This window comes from Neomonachus schauinslandi, chromosome 10, assembly GCF_002201575.2.
Source record: "Neomonachus schauinslandi chromosome 10, ASM220157v2, whole genome shotgun sequence".
Lineage (NCBI taxonomy): Eukaryota > Metazoa > Chordata > Mammalia > Carnivora > Phocidae > Neomonachus > Neomonachus schauinslandi.
The window spans coordinates 1680492-1688508 of NC_058412.1; positions in this window are offsets into that span (position 1 = coordinate 1680492).

Genomic DNA, 8017 nt, shown 5'->3' on the forward strand with positions numbered 1-8017 from the left:
CACACACATACACATCACAGGTACGTATGTACCCACACGTTTGCATGCACATACACACACGTGCACACAAATACATGTGCCCGTGCACACACATACACATCACAGGTACGTGTGTACCCACACGTTTGCATGTATGTGCACACACATGCACATGCACACAGGTGCACACAAATACATGTACCCATGCACACACACGCAAGCCTTGCACATGCACACACAACACGGGTATATATGTACTCACACAATTACCTGTACAGACACGTGCACATACACATGTGCACACAAATACATACATGTGCCCATGCACGCACACACATGCCTTTGCACACACATACACATCACAGGTACATATGTACCCACACGTTTGCATGTATGTGCACACACATGCACATACACACACGTGCACACACATACACATCACAGGTACATGTGTACCCGCACGTTTGCATGTACGTGCAAACACACACACGTGCACACACATACATGTACCTGTGCACACACATACACATCACAGGTACATATGTACCCACACATTTGCATGTACGTGCACACACATGACATACATACACATGCATGTACCTGTGCGCACACATACATGCCTGTGCACACACATACACATCACAGGTACGTATGTACCCACACGTCTGCGTGTACGTGCACACGCATGCACATATACACACGTGCACACACATACACACCACACATGTACCCTTGCACACACATACACATCACAGGTACGTGTGTACCCACACGTTTGCATGTACATGCACACACATGCACATACACACATGTGCACACACATACACAACCCACCTGCTCCTGTGTACACACCCCATGAGCGCACATACACACACACTGCTGTTGATTGCTGCAGGTTAATTTGCATTCCACGTGACCTCAGGGCATTCTCGGTGACAGAACCCTCCCCCTGGGACCAGGAAAGGAGGTATCCTCAGCAGAGCTAAGGACAAGGCACCTACATCTTTTCAAAGCTTTGATCCATTTTCCTTATTTTGAGTCAGTTTCAAACAAAAACCTCCCCTTTTTAAAATTCATTGCCCCTGTCCTCTCTAGGTGGTGGCAGCAAGATTCCATGGGAAGAATCCACAGGAGCAGGAGAAGCAAACATGGGGTCTGGACCCTCCCAATCCCCGGCTGGGTCTGGGGGACATCCACTCATCCTTTAGAAGAACCAGCTCTTGAGGTCTTCCCTCGACCTCCATGCCCAGAACCTTCTCGGCTTCGCGTGGCATGCTCCCAGTAACCTAGGGTCTCATGGGCTGCTCGGAAAGTGTGAATCAGGATCTGGAGCCCATCCTGAACGGATTCTGATGTGCCTGTCGGGGAGGCCTCTATACAACCTGGGCTGATGGCTGGCTCCCATGCAACCGCCCTTACCTGCCAGGGAAGACAAAAGGGCCTGGGGTGGAGAGGACGAGGCCCCGCCCCCTCACTGCAGATGGGAAGCACCAGGACTGCAGGTGCAGGCGGGGGCCTCGGCGTCTAAGCAGTGACCTCGGAGGGTGGGAGGTCAGCCTGCCACCCCGGCTTCTCGCTGTTGCAATCCTGCCTGGACACCTCGCTCTCCTGCGGCCACTCCCAAAGGGCCCGCGGACTCCCGTCTGCCTGGGTCTCAGAGGCCCACCCGCGGAGGCTGCTGGGAAGCCTCTTCCAGGGGCGCTCGGCCCCGGGACGCCGTCCAAGTTGGCGTCTTCAGCACAGAGCTGCTGGGACGGAGGCAGCTGGACAGGCCTGCTCAGCCCAGATAAAGCCATGGAGCCTGTGTTGTGCCAGACGAGCTGGCTGCTGGATTCTCGCAGGTGACGGGCGGGGTGGGCGCAGCAGGCCGGGGCTACCCCCAGGGACGGTGACGGGCAGGGGGTCACGGGCAGGTGACGGCAGAGCAGGGCTCACGCCACCCCCGGCTGCTCCAGGCTTCTCCTCCACGTCCTACAGGGAAGACCCGCAACCTCGAGGGAAGCAGGTTCCCAGAGCACCTGGCCGGTTCGGGCCCATGGCAGTTGGTGGCAGGGCCAGGCCCGGGGCCCGGGGGCCAGGCTGATTCTGCGTGCAGCTGTGTGTGTGCCCTCCCCAGTGGAGGGATGGCAGGGATGGCAGCCTGACCTCTCTGTGCCTGTGAGCCGCAGGAAAGGCGCTCAGCACCATGACTGGCCCATGCACGGATTTGTCCTGTCCACAGCGGGGCCTGCCCTCCACACACCCAGGGCTGGGCAGGGTATCTCATATCCGCACCCATTTGCTCTGCCCCCCGGTCCACCTGCGCCCTCTGGCCTGACCTGGGTCCAGACCATGGGACGAGTCAGAGGGCCATGGGGGCAGCGGGAGGTCACGGGGCCCTTCAGCGCTCCCTCACTGCGGGCCATCCGGGCCCGTCCTTAGACCAAAGGACATCGGTCCTGGCAAGCATCAGGCCCGGGGTCAGCCAGCTTTCCCAGGTTTCTGGCCCTTCCACATGGCACCATCGGGCTTGGGCGAGAGAGCCCCAGGCCCAGAGCTGCCCAGTGCTCCGCCCTCAGCCAGCTGTCCTGGAACACAGCCCCTCACTCCGCTCAGGTACCAACTTGTGTCGCCTCCTGTTTGCTCCTGGAACTCTCTCCGAGGGACACCTCATCCCATCCCCTTTCTGTTTGGACAGTTTGGACACCAGGTCCTAGGGGGGTAAAAGGGTTTGCCCAAAGTCACAAAGCATGACAGTGACAAGGCTGTCCCTGTGCTCACCACGATTTTAGGGAAACCTGTGCCCACTCTGAACATTGCTCAGAGTCCCGTATGTGAGTGTGTGTGCACACCTGTGTGCAAATGCATGTGTGTGTTTTGTGGGTGTGCAAATGTGTGCACATGTATGTAAGTGTGTGCACATGTGGATGTGTGTTGTGTGTGCTGTGTGTAAGTGTGTGTGCATGTGTGCCCTTGTAGGTGTGCGGATCTGTGCACATGTGTTTGTGGGTGTGCACGTGTGCAAATGCATGCGTGTACATACATTTGTGTGTGTTCTTATTGCTGCACGGGCATGTGTTTGTGTGTGCACTCACATGTGTGAAGTGGAGGGGGGGCAGGCTTGTCCAGGATCAGGAATTCTGGGCCCAGAGTAAGGGGTGTGTCAGGCTCAGCTCCCCACTGAGTGAAAAATGGGGGCCATCCTCCATCCTTCCCGTAGGATGCCTTTGTAACCAAGACAATCATGTCTGTTGTTATCAGCTCACTTGATTCTCAGCAAAATGCATCAAGGGTAGAAAGGAGATGTGTCCTTTCCATTGTTTTAAATGTAATGAAACAGGCCCGGAGAGTATGTGCCTGAGCTCACCCAGCCAGCCGAGTAAGGAACAAGGAGCAGAATCAGCACGCTTCTCGCCTGTGCCCTGTGCTGCCCCAGGAGGGGCTGATCGTGCGGGGCGTGCAGGTGGAGGGGCTAACTCGAGGACCGCTTCCTACCTTCACGTCCATCCGTAGCCATGTAACCCTGACCTCGCTGAGCACACGCTTAGTTCATCCCGTGGCTCAGCCCAGCACCCTCTGGCAGAACCCAGGAGGGAAGAGAAAGAAGCCCAAGGAGAGACACAAAGAGGGAACGTCAAAGGCGAGTCCCCAAGATGATGCAGAGCCACCAACAGAAACAAACACCAAAAAGAGCTAGTGTAAGATCTTAACAGCAAAGCCTTCTCCAAATGAAGCATCTTTAATGTCCTAAGCTGATGTCATAAATTTCATTTCCTAATTTTAAACAGTCAAGCTTATCTTCCAGAAAGGTGTTTACAAGGCCAGGCATTTCGATTCAGAACACGTCTTCCCGAGAAGGCCAGGGCACGCACCGGGGAAGCTCAGAGGTTCTGGGATCCAGACGCGGGGCAGGACGGTGGGAGCAGATCTGAAGCCTCCTCCTCCCACACTTCCTCTGCTCTGCTCCCCTCCCATCCCTTCCCGCGTATTTCAGCAACACGCGTGTTAGCTCGAGCGACCCCGGAGACACGAGGCTGTGCTGCGTTGTTGCGACAGGGCCCGGGGCCGGGCGTGGCCACAGGCTGCGGGTCCCTCGGTGTCCGCATTGTTACTACGGTGCTCCTCTCAGTTTGTACACCGCGGTCCCGAGCAGGACCGTGATGCCCTCATCTGCCATAAACACAGTCGCCAAGGTCACCTCTTGCACACCTGCCCCAGGCTTTGCTCTCCTGGGCTCCTGGGGAGGCCCTGCTGGGCTCCGGGCAGGGAGAGGTCGCCTGAGGTCCTGCTACTACCAAGCCCTTCTCCATGCTTATCACACTCCATGTGGCAGTGGGCCCTCCCAGCAACAGCACGAGCTTGATGATGTCGTGCTCGTTCTGCAGATGAAGACACAGAGGCGCCAAGTGGCCAAGTAACCAGACTCACAGGTCCTGCTTCGATCCCAGGTGCTCGCTCGTCCCAGCCACCCCAGGAGGCCAGAGCTCCCCAGGCGAGGATTCGCTGCTCCGCGGGACAAGACTCTGTGACACGTTTCCCTCCGGGTCCCCGGCAGAAACTGAGGGGCACAGACAAGCTAGACTCCCCTCCCCATTCCAGGGAAGCCCAAGGACACAGGACTTTGCTAGAAGCAGCTTACGTGGGCCACGTGGAGATGGTAATTATTCAGCCAAAGGAAACACGGCCCCACCACGGACGCACGGATGGCGCTGGAACGGACAAGAAACAGTAAGGAACTGGACACCTTCCCTTTGACTACCTTAACCCCGAGATTTGCTGCTTCCGGACATGGCCTACCACACTGACACGTTCTGCCGCAGATCTCTGGGCAGATTGGAGGGCGGCTCTGAGCACAATGGGGGGCACCCCTGGACGCACTCAGCGCCGTCCACGCACCACTGCAAACCTGCTGATAACTGGTCAGCCATCGCTCTGGACCTTCATTAAGCCGACGACACTGCGCCCCAAATCTGCCCCCCATGCCTGCTTGTGAATTCCACTTGCCACTGACACTTTATGGCCCAGGAGAACAGCAGGCTTCCAGATAGCGTTCTTGGTGAGCGCAATCTCCCCAGTGACCCCCCCCCCGACTCCTGTTCAGCAGGGAAAACTCCTGGAAGCTCCTACACCCCCAGGAAGTCAGGGGACCCACCCAAGGTCGAGCCCAGAGCCTCTCCACCAGGCCAGGCTCGGAGCACAGGGCCCCACATCCAGCTAAGCGGCCCCCGGAGAAGGGCCCACCGCCACAGATTGTCCCAGGGCCCCCCAGCTCTCTGCTGGGAAGCCCCGGGCTGTGCAGACAACAGAACCTGTGGTTTATGTGGAAAGGAAAGCTGATCAGCCCGTCATCCCTGGGAGCTCACCCAGGGACAGCTCTGCCTCTGAGCACAGGAGCCTTGCTGCGTAGACGGGGAGGTTCAGAAAGGACCTCCCACCGCACCAAACTCAGCCACACCAGGTCACGGGAGCACGGGTGAGCCACATGCACACACACCCCCCACTGCTCCCCAGGGGCGGGTGGGCACATGCATGTGCACATACACATGCACACACACTCACTCCCCCACACCAGGTGCACTTCGCTAGAGGAGCTAGATCTCGTGCTTTTTTGTTTTGCTTCAGAAGCACCAACAGCCCTCTGGTGCCCACCTCCCCTGCTGCCAACAGCTGCCCGCTTCACCTTCCTCCTCCCTCCCGTGCCCGGGGCCCAGCACCTGTGGGAGCCGAGGAGGCAGGGAAAGCAGAAGGAAGGCAGACAAAAGAGTCAGTTAGCTGAGACGGAAGCCGGGTGCACATGGACACAGAGCACCAGGGCTGCCTCTGGCCAGAGCTGGGGTGCAGCCAGGGCCTGGTGGAGAGCCAGCCAGGGAAGGTGGGGTGAGGGAGAGCCAGCATGGGAGGGAGGATGGGGCCTCCCAGCAGGGGAATAACGGGGGTGCCTGGAGGAGTTGGGGAGCCAGGAGGGGCCCTGGGGACACCACCCAGGGCACAGCCACAGGCGGGGTACTCACAGGCCTGGCCAGGCTTGGGGGCCCAGACCCCCCCCCTCCCAAAGCTGTCCCCAAAGAACACCAGGCTGGACGTGCTCAGAGCAGGCCAGCCCTGGGTCTTCCACACCAGCTGCTGTAACAGCACATCCGACCTGCCCCAACTGCTCGGGGCCCAGACCGTCCCCAGGACACGTCACTGAGCCTGCGCACTCACGCTCGCAGGCGCGCCCCCCCCCCCCCCCCCCCCCCCCCTGCCTGGGCTCTGCAAGGCCCTCAACGCCCTCCTCCCCATGCCATCCACAAGGTTCTTTCCTAAAGGATTGCTTGCTCGCTTGCTTTTTTACTGGCACTTTTTTATTTACTTGCTTTTGCTTTTATTTTTAGAGCAGTTTTACATTCAAGAAAAACTGAGATTCAGGAAGGTACCAAGATTCCCCACACACCCCTGCCCACACCCATGCACCTGCTCCCCACCTTCAGTGTCCCCCAGCAGAGGGGACAGAGTCCACAGGTCACCTTAGGTCTCACTCCTGGTGGTGTCCACTCCACAGGTTTGAGTAAATGAACAATGATGCATCCACCATCACTCTGTCTCTGTCTCTCTGCCTCTCCCTCTTCTTTCTTTCCTTTCTTTTTAAACTTTTTAGTTCCCTGCTCTAAACTCCACGCCGCCCCCAGCCCACAATCAGGAGAAACCCCCGGGCCCTTCAGGCTCATGCCCTGGAACCTTCCCAGCCTGCTTTCTCTCCACTGGCCCTAAAGAAGTTGATTTCATTTATGTCCAGAACTGGGATGTTTGTGAGTGGACAGAGGACAGCGTGCTCTTAGTCATTGTTCTGGAACAACCGACGTGCGTTAGCCCCAGGGAAGCAGGCCCTGCAGCACCACACGCACCCACGCACGGCCCACGCACCCCGGAGCACCCCGGGCTCCGACCGGAGCGCAAGCGTCTGCGCCCACCTGGGCAGCCCTCGCTCGCCCCCACCCACAGCAGAGCGAGAAGTGCTCCCTAATCTCTGGGGAGGCCAGAGAACCCAGCTCCGGTCGCTGAAGCTAGACCTTGTGCCAGGGCTTGCCTGCGGGGCCCCTGCTCACGGCGCCTGGAAGCCCCCGGGCCAAGCGCGGAGGCAACAATGGAGGGACTCCTGGCCTGCAGGGAGCCCCCGGCAGCCCTGCTGTCCCCACATCCTCCCACGCCTCCCCAGCCTCCTGAGGACAGACAGACAGACGGTGTGCTCCTTTGTCAATGATGGTTGGCTCAACTGCTCACCCTGGTGCCCCTGATAAAATTTCTGAGCCAAACGTCTCATCCTCCAATGGAGGAGTAACCTAAATAAACGTGGGACCAGGGGTCTTGCCTATCAGAGCTGGAGGACAAGAGTCCCTCGGCCTGTCTCTCCCTTCACAGGTGGGCAGATCACCTGCACTTGACCGTGACCAGCAGCCTGACACCTGCCAAGGTTCCACAGCACAGCACTCCAGGGCAACTCAGGACAGAATCGGGCTCCTGTAACACCCCCCCGCACTCCTACTGGGGTCCCCCAGCCCTGCAGGAAGTCTCTGTTGTAGTGTGTGGAAGGGGAACAAGCCACTGGGGGGCTCCTTCTCAGAACAGGTGCTCACAGGCAAGTCCCAGGTGCTCACCTGGGAGTTGGGGTGTGACCCTTCCCCAGGGCTGGGTGACAAGACCCCCTTGCAAAGCTTGCTCCTGCCACAGAACGGCGTCCTGGAGGTTTTCTGAATTATCTCTCACTCAGGGCTCTGCATGTTTTCCCAGGCTGTGCCTGAGGCCGGGCCCCTACCCCCTTTCTAGTCAATTCTGTTCATTCCTCGGAGTTAAGCACAGGCCGCCTTCTCCCCCTGGACCTCTTTCCGGACCCCTCCTCCTCCCCCAGAGTATGAAGAGGGCCCAGGGGCCTCGGCTGCTGTGTCACACCTTCTTGGTGTCGGCTTCGCTTCTCCACCTGCAGAGGGCCTGCCTTCACACGGCGCCCAGGTCAGCCCTCAGGTCGGCCCCCAGGTCGGCACCCAGGTCGGCCCCCAGGTCAGCCCCCAACTCGGCCCCCAGG